This window comes from Gopherus evgoodei, chromosome 2 (genome assembly GCF_007399415.2).
Source record: "Gopherus evgoodei ecotype Sinaloan lineage chromosome 2, rGopEvg1_v1.p, whole genome shotgun sequence".
Classification (NCBI taxonomy): Eukaryota; Metazoa; Chordata; order Testudines; family Testudinidae; genus Gopherus; species Gopherus evgoodei.
The window spans coordinates 30676-48081 of NC_044323.1; positions in this window are offsets into that span (position 1 = coordinate 30676).

Consider the following 17406-nt stretch of genomic DNA (forward strand, 5'->3'; position numbering starts at 1 on the left):
TGTCCTCATGCAATGTCCATGGTGACACCAGGACACAGCTATCCCAGGCAATCCAAGCCCTGCAGTTGGCTGGAGAACCACTGCTGGCTGGCCGAGTGCTGCTCCGGGGGCTGGATGGATGTGTCCAGGGCAGCTTGGCAGAGGCGCTGTTTAAGTGATTGAAAGTGTGTCCGAGTGTGGTGCATGGCATGGCTGGGGAAGGGAAAGGGGGAGCTGAAAACTGCCTGTGGATCAGCCTCTTGCACTGATCTAAAGTAGCCTAGATACCTCTTAAGATGCAGCAGGGTTAGTGTGCAGTATGGTGCTGTGTGCAGTGTGGTGGTGGTGGTGCTGGGAGTGCAGTCCACAGTGTGGTGCTGGGGGGGTGGTGCAATGTGGTGCAGGGTGTGTGTGTGTGCTGTGAGCAGGGTGGTGGTGCAGTGTGGTGTGTGTGTGCTTGTGCAGTGTGGTGGTGGTGCTGGGAGTGCAGTTCACAATGTGGTGCCGGGGTGGTGGTGCAGTGTGGTGCGGGGTGTGTGTGCTGTGCGCAGGGTGGTGGTGGTGGTGGTGCAGTGTAGTGCGGGGTGTGTGTGTGCAGTGCGCAGTGTGGTGGTGGTGGTGCTGGGAGTGCAGTCCACAGTGTGGTGCCGGGGTGGTGGTGCAATGTGGTGCAGGGTGTGTGTGTGTGCTATGCGCAGGGTGGTGGTGGTGGTGCAGTGTGGTGTGGGGTGTGTGTGTGCTATGTGCAGTGTGGGGTGGTGGTGCTGGGAGTGCAGTCCACAGTGTGGTGCAGGGAGTGTGTGTGTGTTGTGCACAGGGTGGTGGTGGTGGTACAGTGTGGTGCAGAGTGTGTGTGTGTGTGTGTGCTGTGCACAGGGTGCTGGTGCAGTGGTGCAGGGTGTGTGTGTGCTGTGCACAGGGTGGTGGTGGTGGTGCAGGGTGTGTGCGTGTGTGCTGTGCACAGGGTGGTGGTGGTGGTGCAGGGTGTGTGTGTGTGCTGTGCGCAGTGTAGTGCTGGGAGTGCAGTCCACAGTGTGGTGCAGGGTGTGTGTGTGTGCTGTGCACAGGGTGGTGCCGGGGGTGTAATGCGCTTGCTCCAAAGCTGCTCCATCCCTCGGTCTCAGATTACTCTCGTTTAGTTATTCTCTTCCTAGGTTTTACACCTGCAAAACTCCTGTGCTATTTGCTGGTCCTCACTGGAAATTGCAACTGCTCCCCACTTTGTGTTCTCTGGACACGTCCGCTCAATGTGCAGCGGACGTCAGAAAAGTGACCAGGCTGTTGGGAGCCATTAGGATAGGGAAAGGTAACGACAGAACATAACATATTGCTGCTATATAAATCCATGGTACACCCGCACCGTGAATAGTGCGTGCAGATGTGGTCGCCCCATCTCAAAGACGATGTATTGGGATTGGAAAAGGAACAGAGAAGAGTAACAGGCATGATTCGGGGTATGGAACAGGTTCTGTGTGAGGAGAGATTAATAAGACTGGAACTGTTCAGTTTGGAGAAGAGGCGACGGGGCGTGGGGCGGATATAGAGGTCTATAAAATCTTCACCGGTGTGAAGGAACAACACAAGAACTAGGGGGTTACCAAACGAAGTTAATAGATTTAAAACACAAGAAAGTATTTCTTCACACAGCGCAGTCAACTGGGGAACTCCTTGCCAGGGGATGTCGTGAAGGCCTAGACCATAACAGGGTTCAAAAAAGAACTAGGTAAGTCCATGGAGGACAGGTCCATCAGTGGCTATTAGCCAGGCGGGGCAGGGATGGTGCCAGGAGCTGGGAATGGGTGACAGGGAGCGTTGTCAACCTCTCAGCTTTGCCAGGAGTCTCCTAGAATTAGGCCTCATCTCCCAGCGGCTACTGCACCAAGCTCAGAGATTGTAGGCCACTAAAAGTCCGGCAACGCAGCAGGGTTACGGCAGGCTCCCTGCCTGCCCCGGACCTGTGTCACTCCCGGAAGTGGCCAGCACGTCTTTGTGCCCCAGGGGGAAGGCGGCAGGAGGTCTCCACACACTGCCAGTGCCCTGAGCGCTGACTCTGCTGCGCCCCTTGGCCGGGGAGTGTGGCCAATGGAAGCTGCAGAGGCGGTGCTTGCGGCGTAGGCAGCGTGCAGAGCTCCCGCCCTCGGGGTCTGTAGAAACATGCTGGCTGCTTCTGGGAGAGACGTGGGGCCAGGGCGGGCAGGGAGCCTGCCTTATCCCTGCTGCGCCACTGACCAGGAGCAGCCCCAGGTAAACGCCTCTTGGCCAGAACGGGCACCTCGAACCCCCTTCTGCACCCCAATCCCCTGCCCTAGCCTTGAGCCCCCTCCAGCACCCAGCCTCCCAGAGCCTGCACTCCAACCCCTTGCTCCAGCCCAGAGCCCCCTCCAGCACCCAATCTCCCTCGCACAACTTGCACCCTGCACCCCCTCCTGCCCCATGCTCAGCCTGGAGCCTCCTCACACACTCCAAACCCCTCAGCCCCTGCCCAGAGACTGCACCTCCGCCCTCCACCAAGCCCCTGCCCCAGCCTGCTAAAAGTGAGTGAGGGTGGGGGAGAGTGAGCGACAGAGGGAGCCATGGATGGAGTGAGCCGGGCGGGGCCTCAGAAAGGGGGCGGGGTGGGGCATTTGGGTTTGTATGATTACACAGTTGGCAACCCTACTCCCGGGGGATGGATCACTTGATGATTCCCTGTTCGGTTCGCTCCCTCTGGGGCACCTGGCACTGGACACTGTCGGCAGGCAGGATACTGGGCTGGATGGACCTTTGATTTCACCCAGTGTGGCCGTTCTGCTGTTCCTAGGAGCACCTACACACTTCATTCCTGACAAGGAAGCTATAAAAAAGATCCCTAGCCCTGCTTCCCGAGACACCACAGGTAGTAGCTTTGCCCAGCCCAGCATGTCAGTTCGCGTGCCTTTGACTAGTCTTTCTGCCAGGTCCAGCCCACGTGCCACTGAGGGTTGCCAGGAGTTGGTTTTTCAACTGGAACCTCCGTTCGAAAGGGGACCCTGGCGGCTCCGGTCAGTCCAGTCGGCGGCGCAGCAGGGCTAAGGCAGGCTCCCTACCTGCCCTCGCTCTGCATGGCTCCTGGAAGTGGCTGGAATGTCCCTGCGGCTGCTAAGTTCAGGGGTGGCCAGGGAGGCTCCGTGTGCTGCCCCCGCCCTGAGCGCCGGCTCCACAGCTCCCATTGGCTACTTCCCCTGCAGCTCTCTTCTGCTGCCAGCTTCCTGGCTTTATACCAGCCCTGTCTGCTCCTCAGTGGGCTCCCTCATCAATCAGCCTATCAGGTTAATTGGTCTAATTCAGTGATACTCAGACCTCAGTGGTTCAGGAGCCAAATTAGCCATCAGCATGAGCCAAAAGAGCCCAGTCATGTGAATTCATGGTTTCATATAATTCTGTACAGTCCCATTTAAACAGTATGACAGAAATAGTTATATTATTCCCACAGCAAAATGACTGACCGAGTTCTTTATCAACAATTGGTTAATAACACAGTAGAAGTCTCCTGACTGGTTAATAATTTAGTCACACAGTGTTTTACTATCATGTATTGCAAAGAGGAGACATGTTTAAGAGTCACTTGCAGCTCAGGACCCTCAGTCTGAGCATCATTGGTCTAATTCAACCTGCTCTGCCTTGTGTGGGCGATTCCTCCATCCCACTTCCGGAAGTGGGTGGGAGCGAGACCTGGACAGCCTGTAGCAGGCATGAGAGAAAGCTGAGTATCTTCCACCCCTGCTGGCTTCCCCGTCTTCTAAATGGCAAGTGGGAACCAAAATTACAGACACTGAAATACAGGAGAAAGCAAAAGTGTCAAGTTTAATTATTATTTTCCACCACAGGCATCTCCGTTGGCTAGGACATCTGCCCGCATGGATGCTGTAGATTGCCACGTACTTTTAGGGGCGAAAGAAAAATCCAGACCTGTTATTTACCAGGCTGCACGTGGCAATAGATTGTATAGGTAAGGGATGCAAGGAGGGTATGGGTCATGATGCAAACTGCAGGCACGCACACAACTAAAATTAATTAATTTAAAGTTTTATTGGGGATAGTTACAAAGGGTAGGGGAGCAGCGTATGATTAGCTAATAGGGTTAATGGAACTTAAAACATACAATGGCTAAAGTATTTACTATCAAACAATATTTATAAACAAAGATGCAGTAAACAATATTTATAAACACAGATGCAGCATTTAGTAATAACCAATACTTACGAATACAAACCAACTCATAACGACCAGCAAACGTAGAAACTCTGCTTAAAACACGTGAGCTGAGAGAGGCTTTGAGGTGATCAGGCTCGGTTACGGGTGTGCACAAGGTACACAGGATTTGTTTTTCTTTCTCCTCTTCTGCCTGCACATGGCAGACCAGCCTAAAGTACCCACTATGACATCATAGAAGCGTCATAGGGGATGGGCCCAAAAACTGTGTGTGTTCGTTTCTGATTGGTACAAGCAAAGTTTACACCAAGTAGGGGAGCAGGTGCCTGAAAGTCTGGCTTCACCCCCAAAAGGTGAGGAAATGCATATAGTTTAGAATTCGTTTAACACTGAATGACAAAAGAAGAGGCCAGGGCAATACCGGTATGGGCAAGTTTTTAGGATGCAGACAGGAACTTATCTTAACAGATGCTTTCCAGGGGATCCCCTGTAAGGAGACCGTGCCGATGGCCCAAGGCCACTGGGCCAACCTAGCCTCAGGTTTAAGGACATTTCCAAGCGGGACTGGAAAACTTTCAACATCAACACGGCAAGCTGGGAAGACCTGGCAAGACACAGGCTGTGCTGCACCCATGAGCCAAAGGGGGCATCTACCCAGCAAGTTCCCAAGCCCAGAGCTCCGGCTATGGTGCTAAAAATAGCCCCATAGCCTTGGGGCTTGGGCTGGAGCGCGGGCTCTGCACCCACCACGTCTCCCTGGTGTTCAGAGCTCCAAGTCTACATGACATTTTTAGTGTCACCATGCGAGCCCTGCAAGCCTTGGACTGCAGCCCAGGCTCTGACACCCCATGGCAGAGGGTGCTGCTTGCTGTGTAGATGCCCCCAAGGAGGCTGAAGAGAGAGGAAGTGCTCTGGGTGTGCCAGCTTCATCTTCCGTCCCTGAGCTTTACTCCTGCATTACGGGCGCTGTCACGCAAGACCTGTTGTCTGTGGTGAAGTTGCAGCCATGTTGGCCCCAGGATCTGAGAGAGGCCCAGCTGGGGACGTCACGTCTTACTGCACCAACGCTCTCACCATCGAAGTCAGCACACTAAACGATATGACCTCCCCCACCTTGTCGCTCGAGAACTGGACATTTTAGCTACTCGCAATGATGCCGCACGACACACAGTCACCTAGCTGCAGATGTGCACGGTGCTGTACAATGGGTACAATGACTAGTGCCCCAGCCGTGTCTCAGCGCCGGAGCTGGTATCCCGAGCCAACACTAGCAGGGCTGGGCGCTCCTCTCCACGCCCAGCTGAGGCCTGTTTGCTCCTGGAGACGCTGGGGTTAATTCGATCACTTCCCAGTACTGTGGCTGGCCAGGGAGCTGGGGAATCCACTGGCTATTGGGCCCTGAGATCAAAGCCCTTCCTCAGAGCTGTCAGCCACCCCCTAACCTCCCCACCACCTCCTGCAATAGGAGGGTTTGGGTCATCTGAGAAAAGGAGCCAATGGCAGCTGCCTTCCCGCTACCCTCAACTTTACCTGCCTTTATTTCCCCCCCCCAGAGCAAACCTTTGATTGCTCTGGCCCTTTGGATTGTCAGGGCCCCAAGCCAACCCTTGGCCGGAGTCCAGGCCTAGCACAGGCAGGACTCAATTGTCAGCCAGGAAAACAGTAACTGGGCCCAGGCCCTGAGTGTTTCCCCCTTTAGCTCCAAAGGTATTTTCTCTCTCTCTTTCTGGGATGCTCTTCGGAGCCCATCTCCAGCAATGCGAGTGGGGATGTGTGTGTATGTAGATCTGGGGGGGTCTGCATCTCTCTGTAATCTCCGCCACCCAACGGGATCCCTGCACCTGCTGTTGCATGAATTCTGCATTGCACAGGCAGGGCCAGAGCTTTGCCCCCATCGAGCAGGCTCCCCACATGGCCTGGCTTGTGGAGCTCAGCGATTGATGTCCTTGTGGGGTTGCCAAACCTTCCCACGAGCTCCCCTCCACTTGGAAACGTTTGTTGTAGTCTGTGCAAACGGGGTGGTGGGCGGGGTCAGTCTCACTCCCCTGGGAAGGGGGCAGAGGCCAGGCTGCCTCCTGAGCAACCAGATTAAACTTGGGGCAGGAGAAGAGGAAACCAGCTGCTCGGCTCCAGGGCCAAAAGGGCAGGTGACATGCTCCAGGGGCTCTCCCAGGTCAGGCCACGGTGCCGGCTGCATTTCAGTGTGGGTGGCCAGTACACTGGTGTCCGTGCATCTCTGCATGGGCAGAGCAGGATTTGGATTGAAGCAGAAGTGGAGGGAAACAGGTGTGAACAATGGAGACTATTGAAACTTTACTTCCCTTGGTAACTGTTGGAGAGCAGAGGAAGCCCCCCGCTGTGGGGGTTGGAGTAAATCATCTGCTCTGGACCCTGAGTTGAGCTGTGAAATAGATGGTCGCTCTATTATGCTGCAGCCCCTTTCCCCCAGGGTCTCGCCCACTGCGTGATGAAAAGGACCCTTTACACACACAGGGTAAGAAAAGCCACCAGGCAGGGGACAGGTTTGCTTAGATACAGAATGTGAGGAAAGCGCCATGGGCAGGAGATGGGTGTTGCATTTGCTTTTACTGTTGGTGACTGATCAGCTTAGGGGAGTCCATGGGGAGCTGATTCCAGATGGGGGGACTGTAAGGCAGAGGGGGAATCCAGGAGAGGGAGAAAGGTTCGGGCTGGTGGGAGCCCCAGGTTTCATTGCAAAGGGGCACTGACCTGAGGATTTGGGTGATGAGAATAAATATCAAGGAGGAGAAAAAGGGGGTCATCAGAGGTGACAGAAAACATAGGGGGGTTAAGTGAGATGGCAAAAAAGAGCTGAAGCAGCTGGACTCCAAAGATGGGCAGTGAAAATGGCTAGAGGGATTGGTACGATTAGACCTGTTTCCAGGGGAGTCACATGAGAGGGAATGCGCAAAATAACAACTAGTCCAAAGAAAGTGAATCCCATTCACACTTTTGTGTGACAGGAGAATGAGGGGACCCCCCAATGAAACTGAAAGGGAATAAAAGGACATTTTTATACAGTGCATAATTAACCTGTGGAACTCACTGCCACATGATATGCTAGAGGCAGAGAGGAAGTTTGGTCATGTGGCAGTTGAAGGTACAGGACCCCACCAGATGCACCCTCCCAATTTGACAGCAAACCATTGATAACTCCACTTTGAGTCCAATCTTTCAACCAGTTGTGCACCCAGCTTGTAGTGATTTCATCTAGATCACTTTTCCCTTTGCTTTCTTAGGAGCCAGATCCTCCACAAAGTGCCTGGAGAATTCCCCACCGGGGCCATGGGAGAGTCGTGTCAGAACAGGGGCCAGAACTCAGGACTCCCTGTCTACTATCCTGCTGGCCAATCCGGTGCCGCGGTCTCCCCCGTCACCCCCCAGGATCCCAGCTTGGTGCCACAGGGCGAGTTGTTTAGCAGAAAGCTCTCCAGGGCAGGGAACCTGCTTCGACTTTTGACTGCTACTGTAATATACAAATTGAACAGTAGTAAAGGCCGGTAGATATAAGCTGCCTCTAAAATACTTCAGCTTGGCTTTAGTCTTGGAAACAGCACTTTGCAAACAACCTCTTTCCTGCATTTAACTGTCCAGCTTGTAAAGAGCCCCACATACAGCACGTGCTCCCGGGATGCTGTCCCGCCCCAGCCGCGGGGCCAGAAGGGAGCCCCCGGACGCGTGGAAAGCTCCATGGCCTATTCTACTGAGCAGTGCTGGGAGGAGGACACAGACCATTCCCAGGCGTCTGTTCTCTGTATCTCCGGAGCTGGGGACTGCCCTCTGGCTCCACGGGGACGGTTACCGACCTAAACTCAGCGAGGGGTAATTACTGCAGAGCGATACCGCCATGGCCTCGGCCATGTCTACGTTACAACATGATGTCTCCCTAACTTACGTGGCACACAGGCCCTGCAGTTATTACATCGCTTGTGCCTGTGCACACATTGCTCCTTGTGTCGGCGGGTGTGTCCCCAGCGGGAGCGCACGTATCAATTGTATTCTCAGTGTGGGGCGTTGTGGGCGGCTCCCGGAGGCCAGCAACAGTCGGTGTAAGCAATGCCGTGTCTACACGGACACTGAGTCCACATTCTTATATCGAGCGCGTCTCTACACCGCTCGGGGTGTGTGTGTGTGTGACTGAATCGCGTCTCTACGCCGCTTGGGGGGTGTGTGTGTGACTGAATCGCGTCTCCACGCCACTGGGTGTGTGTGTGTGTGACTGAATCGCGTCTCTACACCGCTCGGGGTGTGTCTGTGTGTGTGTGTGTGTGTGTGAGAGACTGAATCGCGTCTCCATGCCGCTCGGGGTGTGTGTGTGTGTGTGTGTGTGTGTGTGTGTGTGATTGAATCGCGTCTCCACGCCGCTCGGGGTGTGTGTGTGTGTGACTGAATCGCGTCTCCACGCCACTCGGGGTGTGTGTGTGTGTGTGACTGAATCGCGTCTCCATGCCGCTCGGGGTGTGTGTGTGTGTGTGACTGAATCGCGTCTCCACGCCACTCGGGGTGTGTGTGTGTGTGTGTGTGTGTGTGTGTGACTGAATCGCGTCTCCACGCCGCTCGGGGTGTGTGTGTGTGTGTGTGTGTGTGTGTGTGTGTGACTGAATCGCGTCTCCACGCCGCTCGGGGTGTGTGTGTGTGTGTGTGTGTGTGTGTGTGTGTGTGTGTGTGTGTGACTGAATCGCGTCTCCACGCCGCTCGAGGGGGTGGGGCAGGACTGAATCATGTCTCTACACCGCTCGGGGTGTGTGTGTGACTGAATCGCTTCTCCACGCCGCTCGGGGTGTGTGTGTGTGTGTGTGTGTGACTGAATCGCTTCTCCACGCCGCTCGGGGTGTGTGTGTGTGTGTGTGTGTGTGTGTGTGACTGAATCACGTCTCTACGCCGCTTGGGGGGTGTGTGTGTGTGACTGAATCGCGTCTCCACGCCACTCGGGGTGTGTGTGTGTGTGACTGAATCGCATCTCCACGCCACTCGGGGTGTGTGTGTGTGTGTGTGTGTGTGTGTGTGTGTGTGTGTGTGTGTGTGTGTGTGTGTGTGTGACTGAATCGCGTCTCCACGCCGCTCGCGGGGGTGGGGCAGGACTGAATCGTGTCTCTACACCGCTCGGGGTGTGTGTGTGACTGAATCGCTTCTCCACGCCGCTCGGGGTGTGTGTGTGTGTGTGTGTGTGACTGAATCGCTTCTCCACGCCGCTCGGGGTGTGTGTGTGTGTGTGTGTGTGACTGAATCGCGTCTCTACGCCGCTTGGGGGGTGTGTGTGTGTGACTGAATCGCGTCTCCACGCCACTCGGTGTGTGTGTGTGTGTGTGTGTGTGTGACTGAATCGCTTCTCCACGCCGCTCGGGGTGTGTGTGTGTGTGTGTGTGACTGAATCGCGTCTCTACGCCGCTTGGGGGGTGTGTGTGTGTGACTGAATCGCATCTCCACGCCGCTCGGGGAGGTGGGGCAGGACTGAATCGCGTCTCCACGCCGCTCGGGATGTGTGTGTGTGTGTGTGACTGAATCGCGTCTCCACGCCACTCGGGGTGTGTGTGTGTGTGACTGAATTGCATCTCCACGCCGCTCGGGGTGTGTGTGTGTGTGACTGAATCGCGTCTCCATGCCACTCGGGGTGTGTGTGTGTGTGTGTGTGTGTGTGACTGAATCGCGTCTCCACGCCACTCGGGGTGTGTGTGTGTGTGACTGAATCGCGTCTCCACGCCACTCGGGGTGTGTGTGTGTGTGACTGAATCGCATCTCCACGCCGCTCGGGGTGTGTGTGTGTGTGTGTGTGTGACTGAATCGCGTCTCCACGCCGCTCGGGGTGTGTGTGTGTGTGACTGAATCGCATCTCCACGCCGCTCGGGGTGTGTGTGTGTGTGTGTGTGTGTGACTGAATCGCGTCTCCACGCCGCTCGGGGTGTGTGTGTGTGTGACTGAATCGCGTCTCCACGCCACTCGGGGTGTGTGTGTGTGGTGTGTGTGTGTGTGTGTGTGTGTGTGTGTGTGTGTGTGTGTGACTGAATCGCGTCTCCACGCCACTCGGGGTGTGTGTGTGTGTGTGTGACTGAATCGCGTCTCTACGCCGCTTGGGGTGTGTGTGTGTGTGACTGAATCGCGTCTCCACGCCACTCGGGGTGTGTGTGTGTGTGACTGAATCGCATCTCCACGCCGCTCGGGGTGTGTGTGTGTGTGTGTGTGTGTGTGACTGAATCGCGTCTCCACGCCGCTCGGGGTGTGTGTGTGTGTGACTGAATCGCGTCTCCACGCCACTCGGGGTGTGTGTGTGTGTGTGTGTGACTGAATCGCGTCTCCACGCCACTCGGGGTGTGTGTGTGTGTGTGTGACTGAATCGCGTCTCTACGCCGCTTGGGGTGTGTGTGTGTGTGACTGAATCGCGTCTCCACGCCACTCGGGGTGTGTGTGTGTGTGACTGAATTGCATCTCCACGCCGCTCGGGGTGTGTGTGTGTGTGTGTGTGTGACTGAATCGCGTCTCCACGCCGCTCGGGGTGTGTGTGTGTGTGACTGAATCGCGTCTCCACGCCGCTCGGGGGGGTGGGGCAGGACTGAATCGTGTCTCTACACCACTCGGGGTGTGTGTGTGACTGAATCGCGTCTCCACGCCGCTTGGGGTGTGTGTTTGTGTGACTGAATCGCGTCTCCACGCCGCTCAGTGTGTGTGTGTGTGTGTGTGTGTGTGTGTGTGTGTGACTGAATCGCGTCTCCACGCCGCTCGGGGTGTGTGTGTGTGTGTGTGTGTGACTGAATCGCGTCTCCACGCCACTCGGGGTGTGTGTGTGTGTGTGTGTGTGTGTGTGTGTGTGTGTGTGTGTGTGTGTGTGTGACTGAATAGCGTCTCCACGCCGCTCGGGGTGTGTGTGTGTGTGTGTGTGTGTGTGTGTGACTGAATCGCGTCTCCACGCCGCTCGGGGTGTGTGTGTGTGTGTGTGTGACTGAATCGCGTCTCCACGCCGCTCGGGGTGTGTGTGTGTGTGTGTGTGACTGAATCGCGTCTCCACGCCGCTCGGGGTGTGTGTGTGTGTGTGTGTGTGTGTGTGTGTGTGTGTGTGTGTGTGTGTGACTGAATCGCGTCTCTACGCCGCTTGGGGTGTGTGTGTGTGTGACTGAATCGCGTCTCTACGCCGCTTGGGGGGTGTGTGTGTGTGACTGAATCGCATCTCCACGCCACTCGGGGTGTGTGTGTGTGTGACTGAATCGTGTCTCTACACCGCTCGGGGTGTGTGTGTGTGTGTGTGTGTGTGTGTGTGTGTGTGACTGAATCGTGTCTCTACACCGCTCGGGGTGTGTGTGTGTGTGTGTGTGTGTGTGTGACTGAATCGCGTCTCTACGCCGCTTGGGGTGTGTGTGTGTGTGTGTGAGACTGAATCGCATCTCCATGCCGCTCGGGGGGGTGGGGCAGGACTGAATCGTGTCTCTACACCGCTCGGGGTGTGTGTGTGTGTGTGTGACTGAATCGCATCTCCACGCCGCTCGGGGTGTGTGTGTGTGTGTGTGTGACTGAATCGTGTCTCTACACCGCTCGGGGGGTGTGTGTGTGTGTGTGTGTGTGTGTGTGTGTGTGTGACTGAATCGCGTCTCTACGCCGCTTGGGGTGTGTGTGTGTGTGACTGAATCGCGTCTCCACGCCGCTCGGGGTGTGTGTGTGTGTGTGTGTGTGTGACTGAATTGCGTCTCCATGCCGCTCGGGGGGGGAGGGAGGGGCGTGTGACTGAATCGCGACTGAATGTGGAAACCTGTCCAACCCTCAGCTCCTTTCACACAAGCTGTCAAACTGCTTCCACATAACAGCTTGCTCCAGGACCTCCTTGGGCTGCAGAGAACCAGAGACCAAGAGCTAAAATGCTCTAGATTGCCTTAAAAATCCCTTCCATCCATCCAGAAAACTGTCTGCATTCCCCTTACCCCAGACGCCACAGTGCCCTGTGCTAGTGAGGAGACAGTGTGAGTAAAAGAAGGGGATTTGGGACAGTTTGGCCCATTTCTCTGCCTCAGTGAATATTCAGAAGAGTAAGAAAAGTGCTTCAAAGCCAGCTGACCTGGAATGATGACTCTCGGGTGTGTTAAGTGCATTTTTGCTGCTGGAAGAAGTTATTCTGGTGGCTTGGTTGTGAATCGAATGTTTCCTAACAGTGGAGTTTTCCTTTGTTACCAGCGTCTGAAGTAACGTCCGGATCTCGCTCTCTCTCTCTTTAATATCGCAGAAGTTCTGCCTGTGAACAACATCAAGAAAGAGAAGCAACGTGAGGACCATGTGGAGAAGGCAGAAGCCCAGGAGATGCTCCCAGAACAGGAGACTATTTTCCAGTGTTCTGGCAGAAGAAGGAATTGCACAAACCAGTGTAAAGTGACAGGGAAACAGAAGACGCCTGTGGGAGCCAGGCAGGTGGAGGAGGGCACTGGGGACTGAGGTGTCTGTAAGGGCACCGGGAAGGGGACAAGAGAATGGATGTTCTTCTTCGAGTGATTGCTCATATCCATTCCAGTTAGGTGTACGCGCCGCGCGTGCACATTCGTCGGAAAACTTTTACCCTAGCAACTCAGTGGGCCGGCAGGTCGCCCCCTAGAGTGGCGCCACCATGGCGCTCCATATATACTCCTGCCGGCCCACCCGCTCCTCAGTTCCTTCTTACCGCCCGTGTCGGTCGTTGGAACAGTGGAGCGCGGCTTAGCTGACCTCCACTTCCCTAGCTACTCGTTTTCTCGTATATAATTATGCAGTTATAACACTTTTATATATATATTTGTATGGTTATACGTGTTTCTTTGCTAACATGGTTAGTTTAGTTAGCGGGGTTCAGGAAGTAGCCCTTCCATGAGCCCAGTGCCGGAGCCATACATGGCTCACCCGGTTTTAAAAGGGGCCCGGCTTGCCAGAAGCCGCGGCCGAAGAGAGATCTACATGACTCCTGTTTGAAGTGCCTCAGGGAATCACACTTGACAGATAAGTGCCCCATTTGCAAGGCTTTTAAGCCGAGAACAAAAAGGTGCGGGACTTTCACTTGCCCCTCCACCTTGGGCACGGAGCGATGTTCAAGCGGCGGGCAGAAGCGCCTCCTCGGCACCGGACCCCGCCGGTACCACCAAGGCCTTTCGGCACCGACCGTCGCCGGCACCGATGTCGACTCGGCACCGCTCCCTTCTTCCGAGGTCGAGAGAGTCTACGATTCCTGCTGGTGCCTGGCGGCTCCCCGGCACGCGCCGTGGTTGAGCCCCCTGCTCCCGCTACTTCCGTGCCACCTGCATCGCAGCCAGAGAGCTCGCCTCAGTTGCGTTATCCGGCACCGTTACCTGCAGAGGCACCGATGACTTCGGCTCCGTCGATTCCAGTCCCCCAGGACCAGGGAATCCGCTGCCTGGCAGCTCCCCGGCTCGCGCCGTGGTAGAGCTTACTGCTCCTGCTGCTTCTGTGCCAGCTGCACCACAGCTAGACAGCTCGTCTAAGATGGCTCGCCCGGCACCGACGACGTCGGCACCGTCGATCCCGGTCCCACGAGGGCCGTAGAATCCGGTGCCTGACGGCTCCCCGGCACGCGCCGTGGTTGAGCGTATTGCTCCTGCTGCTTCCGTGCCAGCGGCACCGCAGCCAGAGAGCTCGTCTAAGTCGGATCGCCCGGCGCCGACACCTGCTACGGCACCGATGACGTCGGCACCGTCGATCCCGGTCCCACAAGGGCCGTAGAATCCGGTGCCTGACGGCTCCCCGGCACGCGCCGTGGTTGAGCGTATTGCTCCTGCTGCTTCCGTGCCAGCGGCACCGCAGCCAGAGGGCTCGTCTACGTCGGATCGCCCGGCACCGACACCTGCTGCGGCACCGATGACGTCGGCACCGTCGATCCCGGTCCCACACGGGCCGTAGAATCCGGTGCCTGACGGCTCCCCGGCACGCGCCGTGGTTGAGCGTATTGCTCCTGCTGCTTCCGTGCCAACGGCACCGCAGCCAGAGAGCTCGTCTACGTCGGATCGCCCGGCACCGACACCTGCTGCGGCACCGATGACGTCGGCACCGTCGATCCCGGTCCCGCAAGGGCCGTAGTATCCGGTGCCTGACGGCTCCCCGGCACGCGCCGTGGTCGAGCTAATGCTCCGGCTGCTTCCGTGCCAACGGCACCGCGGTCAGAGAGCTAGTCTAAGTCGGATCGCCCGGCACCGACACCTGCTGCGGCACCGATGACGTCGGCACCGTCGATCCCGGTCCCGCAAGGGCCGTAGAATCCGGTGCCTGACGGCTCCCAGGCACGCGCCGTGGTTGAGCTCCTGTTCCGGCTGCTTCTATCGGCACCGTCGATTCCAGTCCCCACAAGGGCTATCGAATCCGGTGCCCGACGGCTCCCCGGCACGCGCCGTGGTTGAGCGTATTACTCCCGCTGCTTCAGTGCTGACGGCACCGCAGCCAGACAGCTTATCTAACTCGGTTCGCCCGGCACCGGCACCTACCGAAGCTCTGATGACCTCGGTACCGTGGATCCCGGCCCCACGAGGGCCGTCGAATCCGGTGCCTGACAGCTCCCCAGTACGCACTGTGGTTGAGCCTGCTGTTCCCTGCACGCCGGAGATGTTACCAACGGCGAGGGCTCTCAGTGCCATGACAGAGTCAGTGCTGCCTGACCCGGGCACCGCCGGTACGGGTAATACAGTCTCTTCAGGGGACTGTCCCCTGTCAGTACAGCAGAGCGGCACCGTCCATGATCACGGTCCCGCAGACACTCCAAGTCCTGTCGGCACGCCGGACACCACTGGCAGTCCCGGTACTGTTTTCCTCGGTACTGGTCACACTCGCTGCACCGGTCGGTATCCCGTTCGCCGACCCGCTATCGGCACCGTTCCGACATCTGGCACCGGGGCAGGTACCTTGACTCCTGTAGCTCTTCTCCGAGCCTCGAGATCTCGGTCGACCTCCCGACACCGTTCTGGTTGAGGGTCTGGATCTCGTTCCAGGTACCGATACGCCTCCCGATGCCGGTCCCCGGTGCCGAGTTGGGCAAGGTCCGAGTGAGTCAGAGACTCGGCCCGTGCCTTCTTTTAGTACCTCCATGGCCATCCGGACACGCATCCGTGTCATCCCATATGCGCAGATTTTATGCTCAGGACCACGATCCTGATATCATGGCCAGCGGGCGCCAGCCCCGAAGCAGAAAGAGCCTTGGCGAATGCAAGGTGTACTCTGCAGGGGCCCTGCGCCTCTGGGTAGCAAAGCAACAAGCCTTGCTTAGCTGCGATAATTATAGCACCTGGGTGGAGGAGTTTCTCCCTCGAACCTCCCACCTAGAGTTCGCTGCCGTCTTGGAGGACGGGGGAAAGAATTTACCCTTTGTTGGTAAAGGCATCTTCGCGGCAGAGACAGCCCCAGACTGCGAAGCCTGCTGGACAATAGGGTCCTAATGCGTCTCAGCGTGTATACGCTTGCGACCAAACGCAGGCCTTTATGGCCCCAGCCGCCATACTCTGTGCCTAGCCAGAGGCAGAACTCTGGAAAACGGCAAGGCCAAGGTGGTCGCAGACAAACGTCAGGCCCCCTAAAAAGCCAAAGTCGAGGTCCCTCGCAATTACCACTGGGACCAAAGACGGACCTTCCAAGGTTCGCCGGAGGGCGGTGTACCAGTCGCAGGACGGGATCCTGATCCCGCTTTCTCCTGGCATGGCCCCAGTTACTTTTAGATCGCTGGGTCCTGCGCACGATGGAGCATAGGTACCACCTTTAAATTGCTCCAGCCCTGTCCCCCTTCAGCGGACGAAAGGGGCTAGGGGTTTTACTCCCGTTATGCCCTAGTTCCCCACTCGAACACAGGTCTCAGACCTCCCTGGTCCTGCATGGACTCAACCGGTTTGGGATAAGGTTGAAGTTCTGCATGGTATCCCTGGGAACCATTATTCCATCCTTGCCTCCTGGGGGCTACTATGCCGCCCTGGATAGGAAGGACGCGTACTTTCGCAATGCCATCTTCCCTCCGCACGGGAGATGCCTCCGCTTTATAGCCAGCGGTGAATACTCCCGGTTTACGGCCATAGTCGCCGCCTACCGTAGCTATGTCGGATATGCGTTTTTCCGTATTGGGACGATTCGCTTATCCGAGGAGACTCTGACACACAACCCACTCAGCCGTGGGCATCGTCACGGTCTTATTCACAGATCAAGGCCTGATGATTACTATAGAGCAATCCACTCTGGTTCCCACGCAGAGGTTGGGCTTCCTAGGGGCTATCTTGGTCTCCTACCTAGCCGGAGCCTGCTTATCGCAACTGCGGTTTTAGGCGATGGCATCAATCATCTGAGGTCTGAAGGCTTTCCCAACGACCTCAGCTCGTTCTTGTCTCAGTCTCCTGGGTCCATGGTTGCCCGCAAGTTTGTAACCAAACACGCCAAGCTCCGCCTCCGTCCTCTCCAAGTCCGGCCCACCTCGGCGTACCGCTTGGACAGGGAGCCAATGGTCATGGTAGTCACCGTTCCCTCGAACGCCTTAGGCTCCCTAGAGTGGTGGCTAACCCCCTCCTTGGTGTGGACAGGATGCGGTTTCATCCGCCCCAGCCCTCACTGCCCCTGACGGCGGACGCATCATCTCTCTGCTCGAGTGCTCATGGTCACCTCCGAGCTTAAGGCCTTCGGTCTTCTAGGGAGCTGGCATTCCTCATTAATGCCCCAAAAATCAGAGTAGTCCGCCTGGCATGCCAGGGGTTCCAGCGGCAGCTGCGAGGCCGTTGTATCTCGGTGTTTACAGCCAACACAATGGCCAGGTGCTTCATAAGCATTCAGGGGGGACATAGTCCTCCCCCCTTTTTTGTCAGGAGGCCATCCATTTCCGGGTCTTTTGCATGGCCCGCTCGATGGAGCTGGCGACGTCCTTTCTCCCAGGCGTTCGGAACGTCTTATCTCTTTGACTCAGCAGGTCTTTCCTGTCTTACGAGTCATCACTCTGCCCCATGTGAGGCGTCCCGCTTTCCGGAAGTGGAAATGGTTCCTCACACAGACCTGTTCGCTCACCGCGAGTGCAGGAAATGCCAGGTGTTCTGCTCCTTCCAAGGTCTCTCCTCGGAATCGATCTTGGACGCATTCCTGATACCGTGGAACGGCCAACTGCATTATGCCTTCCCGCTGTTCCCACTGGTTCGTTACGTCCTGCTCAAATTCCGCAGGGGCGGAGCGTGCGTCATCATGATCACTCCAGAGTGGTCCAGGCAGCACTGACATACCACGTTGCTCGGCCTGTCAGCCCAGACTTCATCACTCAGGGCAATGACA